The sequence below is a fragment of the Schistocerca americana genome, chromosome 8 (genome assembly GCF_021461395.2).
Source record: "Schistocerca americana isolate TAMUIC-IGC-003095 chromosome 8, iqSchAmer2.1, whole genome shotgun sequence".
Taxonomy (NCBI): domain Eukaryota; kingdom Metazoa; phylum Arthropoda; class Insecta; order Orthoptera; family Acrididae; genus Schistocerca; species Schistocerca americana.
In genome coordinates, this window is record NC_060126.1 from 90503963 (window position 1) to 90521935 (window position 17973).

General features: G+C 48.2%; 1 pseudogene; it reads right to left on the reverse strand.

Annotated features, from left to right (window-relative positions):
• Positions 1–14776: 14776 nt before the first annotated feature.
• LOC124546406 lies at positions 14777–14894 on the reverse strand (annotated as a pseudogene).
• Between the last annotated feature and the right edge of the window lie 3079 nt (positions 14895–17973).

Consider the following 17973-nt stretch of genomic DNA (forward strand, 5'->3'; position numbering starts at 1 on the left):
AACCGAGACGCAGGTTCATTTGGCTACAAGAATGCGTATGTTCCTCCAGCATGACGGGGCTCCTGCACATTCTAGTCGTCAGGTGACACATTATCCAAACCTAACATTTCCCGGAAGGTTGATCATTAGATAGGGGCACTTTTCTTGGCCTTCAAGGTCCTCAGACCTTAACTCTTTGGATTTTTGCCAGTGGGGATGGTTAACGGCGAAGTCTACAAATAAAAAGTAAACCCAAGAGCCGATTTGATCGTTCGGATTATGAATAGTGCAGCCCTCATAAAAGAACGCAAAGACGACCTCAGTAGATCTACACGTGGTGTTATCAAGAGAAGTCAAATGTGCATTGAAGTTGGTTGGTGAATTTTTGAAAATCAACTTTGAATGTCGTCATTTGCCTTTGCTTTGAATTTGTTAGCGTTACGTACTAACAGCTGTATCTCTGTACTCAATAAAAAGTGGTTGCATTTATATGTACTACCATCTGCTAAAATATCTACTTTTCCTCCTGAAACACGCTGTATATGGATATATGTGTGGTGTCTGTTCTTTCGGACATGTTCGAAAGAAAATGCTTCATGGCATTCTGCAACGACCTTCGATCTAGCTGCAGGGGCTGATACAGATTTCAGAGCTGCTTGGCTGTCTGAATAAAAGTAGATGCTACAATTTTTGCAGGGTCTACTCTAATTTTCCTCCGTGCACATGCTGACAGAAAAAAGACGTGTAATACTAAATGGTTCAAATGGCTCTGAGCACTATGGGACTTAACATCTGAGGTCATCAGTCCCCTAGAACTTAGAACTACTTAAACCTAATTGACCTAAGGACATCACACACATCCATGCCCGAGGCAGGATTCGAACCTGCGACCGTAGCAGTCACGCGGTTCCGGACTGAAGCGCCTAGAACCGCTCGGCCACCGCGGCCGGCTAATGTGTAATACTGTGGTCATCTTCCCTAAAGAGATTCTAGGTAGTACACCACACCTGGTACTTTCATCTGTTTTTGACCTGTCAGTAAACCACTATATTATGTCTCCTGCACAGTGTTGTGGTTTGTTTTTCCACTGCTCCTTGCTTGCAGCTGTTACATGACAAAGTTTATTGAAACATCTAGAAGTTATTGTGCAGTTAGTCAGCATTTCCCCAGCCATCGCCCGATTTGGGATTCCGTATATTCTAACTATATCCAGTTATTTCCAATTTTTAGCCTTTATGTCCCTGCCGCTGCCTCCATTTTAAGCCACAGGTGTAAGGCGGGCATGTCTAGCATAATATCCATTCCAAGAGTGGATGTCCTGCTAATTCCATTTGTTTGTGAAAGCAGGCCAGTCTCTGCACTTTGGCAGACTCCCTAGCAGCCACCTTCTGTTCGAATTTGTTCATATTATAGGCCAATAAATTATCATTGGTCTTTTTGCAGGGATGTATATCCAGTATGTACTGGGTTGAGACCCCATTTACCCTACAGCAGCTTCTAGTGCTTATAAGATTATCTTTAGCAGTGGAACATATTCTTTATATGAGGTGTTCATAATAGTTTTCCATCCAGGGCTACCTCTAGATACACTACACCCCTCTCTAAAATTTCATCGAGAAACATAATTTTTCAGTATGTGTGCTGGACATACTTCCCCATAAATAATACTACACCAATTTTCGTGGGGCTCGTCTTTAAATACTTTTTCACAATATTCAGTGGACATAGGTTTAACAGTACTAGCAAATTTTCTAAGTCTTACTGTGAATAGATCGTCTACTTATTCGTTTCAAGAGCAGTCTCCCGCATTCGGCTCATCTATGAGTTCATTCACCACTAGGTTCTTCGTCTCTAACCATTTACTCGAAGGTCGTATTACTCGACATCCAGGAAGATACAGAGAGCATCCAGAAAGGATAGTGCTTTTTCCACATTCCCAAGTTGGTGAAGTGTTACTTCACATGATTTGCTTCGCAAGTATTATGAAAATGTAGCAGTTCATTATGTATTCACAACAACAACAAATATGTCGGCAGAAAACATACGCTTTGACACTAAGGGTTACTAAAAGAAGCAAGACGAATTTTGCTAGAGCGTTGTCTTACGATTCCCTCGTTGAATTTGCATCTGCCTGCTTGTAGCTCTGCTACAAAACAATAAAAAATCTGGCTTTTGGCGAGGCTCGACAGGCGAACAGAGGCAGCATGCACCTGACAGGCAAGCAAGTTACCCTTTTTTTATCTTATTTTTGTTCGCTTTTGTTCGTTGCGTCTGCTCGGGGCGGACGTCGTAAGACATCCGTTTAAGTTCGTTGATGATCGATTAACTCAGTTTTTTTTCTTACAGAGGGCGCGTAACCCTCTGACCGAACACGCTGAGCTACCGTGCCGGCAAAATGAAATAGAGCCAACAGCACCTTTTTTTGTTGTAACGTATATAAACTTTTATTTACAATTTTTAACAATTACAGATCTTTACATGAAATGGTGTGCTTGATTATTGAACGGTGAAATTCATTTTCTCGTTTTCTGTTCTGATTGTTCTTTTAGTAGTCTTTTGGTTGAGTTACAACACTTTTATTCACCGAGTGTCCTTCAGATAATTTTTCCTGTCAGTTGTTTATGTCTTTTTACATACAAACTTGCGTTATTTTGATTTTTTTTTAATTTTTAAATTTAAGAAAAACAATTTTTTTCCTCTATGGTATTTGAAATGCACCCATTTCGGCATGTTCGCTATATGTTTGCCAAAGGCGAAATGGGGAGTATAGACCAGAACATCTATGTGAGAAAATTAGTGAATGCAGGAGATTATTAATGTACTGCATAAGGGTGGACGCAACAGTTTTAACGTACCTTGAGTGGAGAGAGCGAGAGAGAGAGAGAGAGAGAGAGAGAGAGAGAGAGAGAGAATGTGAGTGAGAGAAACACATTAATTACATAAAATACACTGTTTGACATTTTGTTGTTTCCTTGGAACACTTCTTTGTATCCTTTGCACTAAATTAATGGCTCATCATTTCCTTTTGCCTGCTTTATTTGGCTATTGGACACTGTATGACTACAATTGGCACACGTCACTCTCACTTTGGCACTGCTACACGTACACACTTTCACTTTGCGCACATTGTCGCAAACGATTTCCGCACTGCACCACTCTTGCCGTCGGGGCTTTGGAGGGATCGGTGGGCGACGTCCTCAGCGACTGGGGTGTGGGTGTTGTGGGGGGGCGTCGGTCACGGCGTCTCGGAAGGCGGCGTCCAGAGGGACGTGCAGGAAGTTCTGGAAGGTCTCGCGGTACTTGGAGCGTTGTTTGGCCCTCCTGTGAGGAACTGCGCCTTGTCGGTCTGCCGTTTGCTGACGATGGCGTGTGCCGTCATGGCGGTGATCCACATTGTGGCCAGGCGTTTTGCGTTGGGGAAAGGCTTCGCGTCTGGGACAGTGACAACTGTGAAATGTATCGCCCTCTCGTCGGTTCTGTTGATGTGGGCGATCATTCTTCTCGCTGTCGCCCATATTTGCCCGCGCTCTCTGCAACCAAAACGATGCTCGATGGTGTCGGTCTGGTTGCTGAGTTCGCAGTTTGGGGATTCCCGCGTTTTTATGCGTGCTAGTTTTTCATTTGTCGGCACTGTTTGGTGGATGATTTCGCACCACGTGTCCCTGGCGTGCTCAGGAAGTATCCGTTCTGAGACGTTCATCCAGACCTGTGGCCAGTCGTGATCTGGAAGTTTCGTCTCTATTTTGGACTTGCTTGCCTCCCCCCTCAGAGCGCTGTAAATCTTCCTCGCCGTTCTTTGTTGTGGGTTGGCAACAACCGCGGTGATGTAAATCTTGTCGATTGCCATCTGTTTTATGTGCCGCAACTTGAATGGAATGTGGGTGATGTCCACTGGAGCATCTTCAGATTCCGGTTTGTAGTCGTTGATCAGGCTGGACGTTATGCTGTTGTTGTTCTGGTGCTTCATTTTCATCGCACGGTGTAGGAGCAGTGCCGCACATTTTGTTTTTACGTCCTTCAGTCCGAGTCCACCTTCATCCCTCGACAGGAAACACGTCGCCTGGGATACCTTGAAGATCTCCCGCCTCCACAGCAGGTAGTACGCCGCGCCTCCTTTCGCTCGCGCAATTTCTGTCGGAGCACATAGTATTTGGGCCATGTACCACGCTTTCGACAGGATCGTTTCGTTTACCAACTGCACTCTTTGGCTCAGCGTCAGGCTCCGGTTCGCGTGTGTCCTCACGTTGTGTTCAAGACGCTGCGCCAGTTTTGTGCTGCCATTTTCAATGGGCACTGTTGTAGTTCCACTCCCAGTGCCCTATGGTTGTTTGTCACTCGGTACCACTGTCTCGCTGGTCGCAGTCTGCCGTTGCCTATTGGTAGTAGCACTGTCTTCCTCGGATTCGTTTTGGCACCTGAAGCCCTTTCGAAGGATTCCACGATAGGCTTCCTAGTTTTGGATGAAAATGCCCATGTCGTCGGCACAGGCCATACATGCGATGTTTGTTGCACCCATTGTGTATCCTCCGATTTCGGCTGTTAGTTTTCGTAGTAGAGGCTCGAGGGCTATTGTGAAAAGTGCCATCGATAATGGACATCCTTGCCTGACGGATCTTCCTAATCTAGTTGACTTGGAAGTCCATCCGTTTACTGTTACTTTTGAGGTGGCGTTTGTGATGACGTTCTTGATTTTTTTCCGAATTTTACTCCGAATCCGAGGCGTGCGATAGTTTTTGGCAGGTACCGGTGACTGATACTGTCGAAAGCCTTGTGGAAATCGACAGAGATTACGGCTGCGGGTCTCCTAGTTGTTGCTGCGTGGGCTATTATGTCCCTATATGTGCAGACGGCGTCGAAAATGTTCCTGCCAAGCAGTGCACAGGTTTGCCATGGGCTAATGGCTTTCTGTAGTGCGACCTTGATGTTAGCAGCCAGGCACTTTGCTGCTATTGTATAGTCTGAATTTAGAAGGGTTATTGGCCGAAATTCTTCGATTTTGTTGGCTGCCTGCTTTTTGGGGAGCAGAATCACCGTCCCTTGCAGAAATTTTGAAGGCAATTCTGTCCCGTTGAGAACTTCGTTTATTATTTCGGTGAGTATTCCGCCGACTGTGCCCCAGAGCGCAGTGTAGAATTCCGTTGGGATTCCGTCTGCGCCTGGTGGTCTTCCGTTCCTGCTGTCTTTGATGGCGGCTTTCACATCATCATGTGTGGCGTTTCCGTTCAATAGTGCCCGGTCTGCGTTGGTAAGGATCCGGCGGGTTTCTTGCAGGATCCTCGCCATTTCTGCGTCGTCATTTTCTTCTCGTCGGAAGAGGTCGTTGAAATGGTCTTTGACGTAGCTCATGATGTCTTTCTTCGTCGCTAACCTGTTACCGTCCTTGTCCACGAGTTGCCTTATTTGTTTGCTGTTAGCCCTCTGTCTTTCCCTGTGCAGGTGGTGCAGCGTGGCAGGTTCATCTTCGATTTCGCCGTTTGTCTGGCTGCGGGAGATGACTCATCTCATTTTGTCCCTTTCCAGGCTCAGTATACGTGCCTTGAGTCTTCTGATCCGCGGCAGAAACAGTTCGTCGTCCGCAGGGGCGTCCATCGAGTCTCGTAGGCATCTTGTGTAGAAGTCGCCGTGTTTCGTTTCCAGAAATCTTCTCAGCGCTGTGCCTTATCAGTTCCCTTCTTATTTGCGGTGTGGCGTGTTCTACCCACCACTCAGTGGTGGAATTATACTCGCCTCGCCGCTGTCTGCATGCCTGGATCGTGTCAGCAATTTCCTGCTTCAGCTTCCCGTCCGTGAGGTGGCTTGTATTCAGCTTCCACGTTCCTCTTCCTGCTGGAAGCTTGCTTCTCGGTAGACGGAGTTTGCACTGATAGGCACAGTGATCTGAGAAGATCACAGGGCAGACTTCTACTTGTGTCACAGAGATGGCCATCTCTCTGTTTATATATACTCTATCGATTCTGCTTCTGCCGCGGTTGTACAGGTACGTGAGCTCGGTGTGATTTTGGTGTAGTAGACGCCAAGTGTCTGCTAATTTTAGACGCCTAACCAAATCCTGCAGTTCGGCGCACAAGTTGGGTACCGGGATCTGGTCTTCGGGTGAAATTGCGCAGTTGAAGTCACCTGCCAGCACGACGTTGTTGTTGTTGTGAACTAGTAGCTCGCAGATGTCCTCGTTGAGAATTTGCTCCTGGCACGCTTGTTTTCCGTTGCCGACGGAGCGTAAATGTTTACAAAATCAGTGCCTTCCACCTTCACCGCTATTCCGCGTTCGTCGGGCATCAGTTTTACATCGCCAAATTCGAGGCCGTGCCTGACTAGTGTGACAGTTCCGCAGCGAGTTTCTGCGTCGATGTTGCAGATGACTTCGTATCCCGGTACCTGTTCTATTGCCGTCGTGACCACTTCCTGTAACATAGCCACGTCTGCGGCTTTGTGCTGCAGGAAGTCAATTAGGGCGTCTAATTTTAGCGCGGCGGTCATTCGGTTCACGTTGCACGTAATTGCATTGTATACTGAGCCCTGATGCATTTAATCGCTTTGTGGAGGCGGGTCTGTCGTGTGCTGTGGCCGTTCTGGCCGTAGTACTACGTCCTCTGCTTTGGGGGTTGTTGCCCGTTTGCTCGCGGATGCCGTATGTGACTCCTCTGCTTCAGATACGTCCATCTTAACGTCGTCTTTTTCACGGCTGAGACTTCGCCTCCTGCTCCAGCGCTTTTTGGATTTCTCCGCGGCCGGGACGTCCACGTTGTTTTCTGTCGGCTCGTCTTCTGATTCCTTCAGAATGCGGGCCAGTTTGGTGACTTGCTTCTTGATGGCAAGCTCACGCATCTCGCTGTACGTCGCGGCGGCGTCGGCGCTGGGCCCGGCCTGGGCGGCGGGTGTGTCGGCAGGCGCTGCTGCCGGCTGGCTGGGGGCGCTCGACTCCGCGATCCTCTGCTGGTGGGTGGCGGGGGCGGGGGAGGGGCTGCCCCACCCTCTGAGTCGGAGCTGGGGGATGCTAAGTTCACCGGACTTGGATACGATGTGACGTCATCATGACGTATACACGCTACATAGAAAACGATAGAAACCGTATATCGACTATTCGACTTTTGTGAACTTTCGAGAGGTTGTGATAGGGTAGCGCTGTGCTCTGCGCCATTCGTTTAAATGTGTTTTGCGTTCCTTGCGTTTAAATCGTGTATTGTACTGTGTTTGTGTCCTGTGCGTTGTTTTTCGTTTGCTCGTCTGTAATTAGGTGTTCAGCATTCGGGAGACTAATGAGAGAAAAGCTGAAAGAGTTCAGCATCGATGATGACGGGCAATTGCGTGGTTATTGTGAATCTCAAGCAGAAATTGATGTACTTTTGACCCAGCTGAAGTGCGTCGGTTATTCGTACTCGGTGAGAAGATGCACTCAGAAGCCAAAATCTTCAGATGCTTCAAGACACTAACCTTTGGTTAAGATTACATTGAGAAATCCACTTCCTTTCGTATTTCATCTCCGATCGACGATTTTTCTTCGACAATGCCTCATATTTTTCTTTTCAAGTTCGAAATTGAATTATTCTACACAGCAGTCATTATTGGACGCTAAGGTACCTGTCTCTGCGGTCCGAGTGTAAAATTACTTGGAATTATGGTTGATAAAAGACTATCTTGGGATGGACATATAAATTACTTAGCTAACAAACTTGCACGAGTTCTCTTTCAGCTATATAAATTAGGAAAAAAAAGTCAGCAAGAGTATGTGGCTACAATCTAATATGTACTGACAAGACCAATTGTATGAAACCACACAAAAATGTTGATAATAAATAAATATTATTTTCGGCGTAAGCATTCAATACAACAATCACACAATCTAATCTGGTCTGGACATAAGAAGACTTCACTTTTTTACGAAACATGTTGTCCGTGGTGTTTTCAAGGCCACGGTCAGGAGTATTTCTATTAATATCCAGCTCTTTTAGTTTTATTTTGGCGAAATACATACACGCTGCCACACTGAGCTGTTTTCAGAATCGCACGTGTCAAAACAAACCACTAGCTGACGACAGTTTAGAATCTCGAACGTTCGTAAAAGTCGATAGGTGTGTTAATCGACTAAAGCGTATATACGTCATAATGACGTCACATCATATCCAGGTTGGGTGAACTTAGGATCCTCCGTCGGAGCTCAGCTGGCGTTCCTCTCCCACACTCCCTGCGCCGGCCAGGACCAGGGCAGGGGCGGAGGCAGCCGGCGGGCTTTCCGTGGCGGCGGCTGACGGTGCAGCCGCTTCCCCTGTGGCCGCCTCGTGAGCACCGGCAGCGTCGCGCGTTTACCGCTCCCGCGTGGCTGGCAGTGGCGTTTCCTTGCGGTGCCTCCGCGGCTTCTGTGAGCGGCAATTGCGCCGGACGTCTGCTCCACGGCCAGGTTGCCCTCTTGTGCTCCGTGTATTGTACGACTCCCCTATGCCCGCCGATCATTACAAAGGAAGGCACGTGTTTTTTCAGCACCATCGTCACTGCTCTGACGCCAGAGTCCACCTTGTACCGGTGGCCAGCACCCCAGAACTCGAGGTTATCAGATATTACTTCGCCATAAAGACGCAAGTAACGTCCCACTTCGTCAAGGCACTTCAAATGGAAGATTATACACTTTCAAATGACGCACACCGTATCCGGCGAAGGAGATCTTCACATCACTCACTGCGCCGTCTCTGTGCTTAAATTTTCGTGTTCCACCGTGTGTGGACACAAGGGTTTCACACCGTATTAGTATTTTTAACTTTATGAATAAACTATACAATGTAAAATCGAGCATCAGCCCCTCTAGTTCCTCCTCCTCTATACGCTGTTCGTCGAACATCCATTCTCCGATTTTAAAGGCCGTCGGACTCACGTACTCTCGATCGAATTGCAATTGCAACGTCGTCTTCGAGCGGTTATACGTCGTCATCGTGACTTACCGAATCGTTGGATCGTGCGTTAGAAGCGAAACAATTACGGCAGGCGCGGCGAGGGAGCCGGCAGGCGGCGGGCGGGGGCGCGGCGCGGTAGGATGTCGGGCGGCGGCGGCTCGGCGTCCGGTAACCTCGGTTACCTGGGACGCACAATAGCGAGCGGCACACGTGTTGCCAGGCGGCCAGCCAGCGATTTTAATGACCGGTAGAGTAATATCAAGTTACGAATTTCAAATGCAATTGCCCTCTCGTAATTCCGGTCGAACATGCATTGCACGGTTTCATCACAGTTTACTGTTGCCATAGCTTCCAGGAACAGTCACTTTTATTCCTGCCCCTTCTACCTGAAGACCAGGACTCGCAAAGGCGATGAGCGCTGCAGCTGGCGCGGCGAACACCGCAGGTGGCTGGCGCTGTCCGTTGGTCTGCCGGCTTTTTTTTTTTTTTTTTCTTTTTTTTTTTTCTACCAACTTTTTTTTTTATTTTTTTCTTTTTTTTATTTTTTTTTATTATTTTTTTTTCTTTTTTTTTAAGACTTGAACCAAAGACCTCTTTTCTTTGTTTTTTTGTTGTTTTTTTTTAATTTTTTTTAATGGAACTAAAAAAAACAAGTGCCACCGCCACTTTTCATCCTATAACAAAAAAAAAAACTATGCCACTTCAGGCGTTGGCTCCTGACTAAACCTACCCCAGAGAGCTGCCTATATACCAGGGGAAATATGGGAAATCAAGGTTAGGGCTATCCTGGAAAACAAAACATAATCTTCCTTTTTCTGAATTTTATTTTAATTTTTTTTTTTTTGTTTTATATTTATTTATTTATTTTTTTTTATTTTTATTTTTTTTGTGTAATTGATCAGAGGCCTTCTGCGCCCCGCTGGTAATATGTTGAGTCACGTCTTCTCGAAATTGATGTGTTCCGTTCAATTGTTCAGAAATGTTCATTGGTTCAAACAGGAAACCTTCTTCTCTCTTGGCTTAACACATTCCAGCTGCGAGGCGGCTCGTGGAAAGCACTCCCAAGGAAGTTCGAGAAAAATTGTCTGTATTTTGGGTGACGGACAACGACATAATGACGGTCATTGAGGTATGTCCAAAAATCGAGTGCAGAGTCTACAGTTTGTCCAAATAAGTAGTGAATGGCATGTCCGCGAATCCAATTCACAGCATTGGTCTTTGTCCGAGGAAAATAGTCACGGTCCGGAAATAATAATGAAAGGGGAGTAATCCGAACCGGAATGTCCCGCGTTAGAAAAGCCACAATACGTCGAACCAAGTGCCAAACCTCCGCCGCCGGTCCGCAAACAAACCGATGTTCATCATTGTCTGGCACTCCACACGTGGAGCATAGAGGTGATTGGGCGAGGTGGATACGATGAAGGCGAAATTGGTTGATTTGCTTACCATTGACAGTTATGTACCAGACAGATTGAACATTCGTGTCAAGGTAACAGGCGAACACCGCGCGCCATACATGACGCCAGTCAACCTGGGGGAACTTTTGTTCAATCGGGTTAGGTGGACGACCTAATTGGAGGACATTGTATACTGCCTTTGTCTTGAGCAAAAGCTGTCTTGGTAAGGTGAGGCGTAGATAACTGAGTTCCAGAAAGAAGTACCGCATATAATGGAACTGGGCCGGAACATCCGAGATGATCACTGGGGCTGACAGTGAGACCGGCGAGTATGCCGACAGGAGGAGACCAGTGAGGCTCGTTGGGCAACGTGTCCATACCGCCATCTGGGAGCTGACAAATAGGGCGCGAGCTCTATCCGGCACGTGAAACAGACCTATCCCACCTCGTTCACGGGGAAGAGTAAGGGTCGCATAGCTAATTTTGAACAACATCCCATAGCTGACGAAAGATGCCATCGCTGCCAACATGCGACGTGCCACAGTAAGCGGGAAAGGTAGAACTTGCGCTACATGGCGAACTCGGGATGCGATATATGTATTGACATATCGAGCTCGTTGGAGAATATCTAGGGATCGAAGGCGATGGTCCATAAGACCTGCTCTGATCATTAAAAGGAGGCGTCGGCAGTTGATGGTGGCTGAACGCCGGATATCAGATGAAAAATCTATTCCCAAACAACGAATGGTATCAACGGTGGTGAGAGGTGTAACGCACTCCACGGGAAGTCCCGTGCCAATGAACATAACTTGTGACTTACGTACGTTTAAAGAGCTACCCGACGCGTCACCATAAGTCGCTACCCACGTCAAAACAGCTCGAACTTCGTCGGCATTACGTAAACAGATGACGACATCGTCAGCATAGGCCGTGCAACAGAATCGGTAGCGATCTATGGACAACCCTACCAAACGTTGTCTTAGTCCACATAGCAAGGATTCCAAGGAAAAGGCGTACAAAATTGCTGATAGAGGGCAACCTTGACGTACGGATCGACCTATTATTATCGGTGGAGTGAGTCTGCCATTGTACATAATCCTGGATGAGGCACCCCGCAGAAGGCGCATCACTACCGTGATAACGGCGACCGGGAAACCCATATGGTGGAGAACGGCCGTAAGGAACGAATGGTCAACCCTATCAAAAGCTTGACTGAAGTCCAAAGACGCAAGTGCCCCAGAGAGGCGTTGTGCCTGGGTAACGGCGATCATATCCCTGTAGCGGCATAAAGCCGTGCGAATATTGTTGTCGCCTCCCAAAGATGCTTGGTCTGGCGACACAACATAGCGGGCAACGTTTTTAAGTCGTGCTGCCAAAAGGCGAGTGAAGATTTTCATATCACTGTTAAGGAGGGTGAGGGGCCGATAATCACTGATATTGTTGCCACCGTGCGGTTTATGTACAGGAATAATAATTCCTTCCATGAAAGCGTCCGGCACTGGTACTTCCGGAGACATCAGTTCCCGACAGATGGAGGTGAAGGTGGACTCTAACAAATCACGGAAGGTGCGATAAAATTCGAGGGGAAGACCGTCGGGGCCCGGGGAGCGATTGATGGTTCCTGCCCGGATCGCATCGCGGACTTCCTCATCAGTCACCTCCGACATCAAGTCAATCGCCGCATCTCCTGGGATACCACCGAAGTTGAGCTGTGAGACTTCCTCGATCAACTCTGGGGAATGTGGAACTGCGGCGTAGAGCTGCCGGTAGTGGGCGTGAAGCACATTCCCTATGGCAGATTGGGTTACGTAGCGACGCCCTTCTTGATCCGTTAGGACGTGAATCAATTTTCGGCGTCGATTTTGTCGTTCTTGGATGATATGGTACATCGACGGATGTTCATGAGGCATGCGATCAGCAGTACGAGATCGTACTATCGCCCCTTCCAAATGCCGTCGCATGAGATTGGAGATTTGGGCCTTAGCTTGGTTCATCCTTGTATGGCGCTCAGGGGAGGCTGGCATCGTGGAGCATTCTCTTAGGATCTTGTAGTAAAAGTCCATAGTGCTCTTCCTCCAGGCGACAACATCTTTGCCATACCGGATTAAAGTTTTTCGAAGAGCAGGTTTTGCACACTGGATCCACCAGGATATGGTAGACGGATACGTGGGTCGGCGTCTATTACATGTGATCCAAGTGTCTTCTATTAGAAGTCGACAGTCAGGTGAATTAAGAAGTGCCGTGTTCAGTTTCCATAAACCACGTCCGTGCCATACTGCCTGTCTTGTGAGAACAACATCACAGAAGTAAGCCTCATGGTCTGAGAAAGCAACAGGCCAGATTTCAGCCTGTCGAGTGTGTTGAATTAGGGATCGCGAGATGTAGATGCGATCCAGTCGGCTAGAGGAGTGCGCAGTGTGGTACGTAAAGCCCAAAAGATCACCGTGAACATGTCTCCACGTATCGACAAATTGTAGCCGCGTGACGACTGTTTCCAGAGCTGCGCATGGTGAGTGACGCGGCAATTGATCCTGAGGTCGCTGGGTGCAGTTGAAGTCTCCACCCATGATCCAGTCATCGTGTGGTCCCATAAAAAGGGGTGTGACTTCATTCGCGAAGAAGGCATTGCGTTCACGACGGTAGCTGGAGCCCGACGGCGCATAAATATTTATGATGCGTACACCAAAGAGAGTAAGGGCCATACCTCTGCCGCTGGGGAGGTATAGGACATCTTCGGCAGGAAGACCTTCGCGTAAGATGATGGCAACACCACTACCGGTGTCCGAAGCGGGAGAAAGATGCACCGTGAAGCCATGTGGTGGTGAAAAATCGGCGACATGCACTTCCTGAAAAAGCGCAATATCTATGTCCGCATCATAAATCATATCGCGGAGCAGCGCTAGTTTGTGGGGCGCACGAATGGTCGCGAGGTTAATCGTTGCGACACGATAATGCTGGTGTTGGAGTCCCACAGGCACAGGCGGGACTTCTTCAGGAGCGAGAGGTCGTCGATCTTGCCGGTCCGCTGAAGAGGCTGCTATTGTGGAGAGTTTGCGGGCGCGGGCGCAACCGATGGGGGTGCCCCATCATCAGCAGCATCCGCCCCAGTCCCTTCGATCTCCACGTCGTCCGCCCAGGAGACTGATGCTGCGGTAGGGTATCGGCTGTGCGCGTCATCCACGTGGAGAGGAGACGTAGTTTTCGTCTCATCGGATAGGTTCTCTTCAACGTCGACCTGTGGGGGCGACGGCGTCAGTAAGGAGGGGTGTTCGTTGCCAGTGGTCGCCTGTGGCGGGTCTTTCGCATCAGCCTTTCGGTCATCAAAGATCGGTTTGTCGTCCATCTTCGGGTCTGCATCCCCGGTATCCATCCGTAGAATGGATTCATCAGGGGGTGTACGGCTACGTTTCTTCCTCTTTCGTGTCGACCCTTGTTTTCGAACAAGTCGTTCAGAGTCCGATTGCGGGTGGCTTTCGTCTGACTCCGGACCAGTCTGAAGGAAAGCAGAAGTAGGTACCACTCCCGGATCAACGTCCATCTCAGTAGCATTTTCAGTCACAGTGCTGCGATGATTCGGCAGGTTAGGATCTGGCGTCTGGGGCACCTCAGAAGGAATCTCAGGAGCGGTTGCATCTACCTGATCAGACGACGTCAACGGAGCAGGAAGACTATGTGTAGACGTGCTACCTTCCTGGGCAACCTTGGCGTATGTGACAGGGATCTGAGTCATCACCGCTGGGGGCGCTTCCTCGCCGACCGGCGTCTGGATCAGGCGGCGTCGCATGCAGGCGGATCTGACGTGGCCTTCTTGTCCACAACCCGCACATGTTCGGGGTTGGCCGTCGTACATGACAATGGCTCGCACCCCGCCAATGGTCAGGTATGATGGAATATGTTTTTTCAGTTCAATTTTGACCTGACGCACACCATTAAGGACATGGTAGGTCGTGAAGGTTTGCCATTTTTCCTCTACGTAACCGATGACGTTACCGTATGGTTGTAACGCAGAGACAACTTCGTCCTTCGGCACTTCAAAAGGTAGTTCAAACACCCTAATCGTGCGTTGACCGTACTCTGCGAGTTCAAGTGTTACGGCTCCGACGTGACCATCAGAGTATTTGAACTTAAGTCCATTGGCATGGCGGCGAATAACATCTTCACACACCTCGGTGTTTGTCATTTTAATATGAACGACACTACTCGTGATCGAAAAATGGATTCCGATAACGTGGTTAGGATCTAAACGAACTTCTTCACGTATGAACGTTTCAACTTCATGTGCACGAGGTCGCGCATGTTCAGCTGGGAAGGAAACTTTAAGGGTCGCACGGCGGTAAGCGCTCGACATGTTGTTCACGGTGGACGGACGCAAGCCTGAAAGCTACGACGCGGAAGTAAACAAACGCCTGCAGCGGAGCACTGGCCGGCGCGCGGGGCCGTCCGCACGCTGCCACGGCTGAGAGCCGACTGACGCTTCGGCGGGGCGGCCCGTGACCCTCGGCTACCTGGCACTCAGTGGAGCGGCGGCACACCTGTTCCCAGGCGGTCACCCATCCAAGTTCTAACCCCGCCCGATGTTGCTTAACTTCGGGGATCGGACGAGAACCGGTGTATTCAACACGGTATGGCCGTTGGCAATACGTAGGAGCTAGCGAATAGGCTTGCTGTCTTCCACTTACTTATTCACCCAGTAAGCGCTGTGGCAGATAAACCGCAACATAAGAGGCGGCAGTAGTTGTACTTCCCATGTGGAACCACTTTCGTGGACTCAAAAGGATTAACTGATATTCTTATGTCACATCCCAAGCGAAAATCACTCAGTATTAAATTGAAATGACACGATAATATCAAGTGAATTTAGCAGGATAGTTCTGTGCCATCAAGGAAGTAACTCGTGGGTCACAGAGTCGCCAAACATATTCTGCGCTGTTGCCAAGTTTCAGTTATACCGCCAGGAAGGATACCAGCTGATGTGTTCTGTGAGTGACCTCGAAAGTGACTATAGCTTCGTTTCGAAGTTGCAGGTGGCTCAAATGGCTCTGAGCACTATGGGACTCAACTGCTAAGGTCATTAGTCCCCTAGAACTTAGAACTAGTTAAACCTAACCAACCTAAGGACATCACAAAACATCCATGCCCGAGGCAGGATTCGAACCTGCGACGTAGCGGTCTTGCGGTTCCAGACTGCAGCGCCTTTAACCGCACGGCCACTTCGGCCGGCAAAGTTGCAGGTGGCAAGGGCCACAAGATCCTCATTATATGTCAATGAATATTATTCGCATTTCTGTAACAAGTTTAGGGGCTAGAGTGCAATTACTTGTAATACATCGATGCACTGAATGCAAACTAAATGTCATAAATTAGTAACTGCGGCAATGATTTGTGTTTTACTGACTTAATCGCACCGAAACCTTGAAAGGGTATTTACCAGAAGCGAGTCACAGTTTTGGAGCTTCTCCAGTGGTTGAGTTGGCAACGTATATTTGCTGTACAATATTGTTATTGAGACCACTGTCATTGGCACATCCACAGGAAGACAGGCATGGCCTGGCTTATTGTTGTCAGCTTTCCTGACGGATATTCTGCCTTCATTCGAAACGTGAAGACTTAGGGTGAATTCGAACATTCCATATGGCGAAAATTTGATGTTTCTATTCTTCCAGCTCTAACATTCAAATAACAGTTACAATAAGCGGCAGAAAAGCGCCTGTGAATCAACATTTAATAATGCAATCATAATTAGTGAAATCTGACAGATTCCATCTGTCATCTGATAATTGTGAAAAACTACTTTTTGCATCTTCACAGCACCACACTATGAACTCAAGGGTTTCATAGGATACCTATACTTAATTTCGTTGTGATCGTTTTCAATGACAGTACGGGAGGAGCAAAACGATCTGACTTGAAACATACTTTTCCAGCGGGATTTGAATCTCTGGCTACAGTTGCAGTAGCATGTCCACTGAGGTATCAAGAATGTGAGCAATTACTCATTGCTATAGTATAGGCTAGGGCAGAGGGAAGCAGGTTTCCGACAAAGTAAACGATGAGAGACAGTGTCGCTATCACTTATTAAACAGGAATTGTTCAGAAAATTACAACTATATCTAGTGAAATGAGTAGGTTGGTGCAGCTCCAGTCCGGCACTATCACTGAGTTGCCAAACATTTTCCGATTAGCACTTAAGATAAAAATGTGTGTGTGTGTGTGTGTGTGTGTTCTTTCGGACATTTCCGAAAGAACAGACACTACGAATCGAAATAGACAGCCTTGTTAATCGATTAAAGATTGAATGTTCAGGCTGTCATGCGAATTAAAATAGAACAACGGCGTCGGACGAAAATTTGTGCCTGACCAGGTTCGAACCCGGATTCGTAGTGTCTTTTCTTTCGGACATTCCCGAAAGAACGGACACCACACGTATATCCATATACAGGGGGTTATATGGCATTTTTTCTGCAATTTGTCTATACCACCACCTCCTACAATATTTACTATTCCTCCTCAAACATCCTGCATAATTATTTGGGTGTAGACGGGTCATCGAAAGTTTTCAGTGCTAGACGCACAACATCGTCCGAACCCTAGCGGGAATACAGTGTGGCCACGAGCGAGTGAAATAATGGCCTCGGCTGAGGGGGGGGGGGGGGGGGGGGGCGCGGGGCAGGGGCTAGTGGTACCGCGTGTGTAGACAGGTGCTGAATAGAGGTTGGCTGCTGTATTCCGACAGTGCCCACCGTCGGAGGCTCGAGTCCTCCCTCCGGCATGGGCGTGTGTGTTGTCCATAGCGTAAGTTAGTTTAAGTTAGGTTAAGTAGCGTGTAAGCTTAGGGACCGATGACCTAAGCAGCTTGATCTCATAAGTTCTTACAGACGAATTTACAAAATTTTAAATCCAAAATACTGCATCTCGGTTCTTACAATAGTGCAATAGGTGCGCAGTGATTAGCTGTAACTGAAGAGAGACTCCAACTCGGATTGTGGTTAATGGCATAATAACTTAAATTGTGAATATACACTCCTGGAAATTGAAATAAGAACACCGTGAATTCATTATCCCAGGAAGGACAAACTTTATTGACACATTCCTGGGGTCAGATACATCACATGATTACACTGACAGAACCACAGGCACATAGACACAGGCAACAGAGCATGCACAATGTCGGCACTAGTACAGTGTATATCCACCTTTCGCAGCAATGCAGGCTGCTATTCTCCCATGGAGACGATCGTAGAGATGCTGGATGTAGTCCTGTGGAACGGCTTGCCATGCCATTTCCACCTGGCGCCTCAGTTGGACCAGCGTTCGTGCTGGACGTGCAGACCGCGTGAGACGACGCTTCATCCAGTCCCAAACATGCTCAATGGGGGACAGATCCGGAGATCTTGCTGGCCAGGGTAGTTGACTTACACCTTCTAGAGCACGTTGGGTGGCACGGGATACATGCGGACGTGCATTGTCCTGTTGGAGCAGCAAGTTCCCTTGTCGGTCTAGGAATGGTAGAACGATGGGTTCGATGACGGTTTGGATGTACCGTGCACTATTCAGTGTCCCCTCGACGATCACCAGTGGTGTACGGCCAGTGTAGGAGATCGCTCCCTACACCATGATGCCGGGTGTTGGTCCTGTGTGCCTCGGTCGTATGCAGTCCTGATTGTGGCGCTCACCTGCACGGCGCCAAACACGCATACGACCATCATTGGCACCAA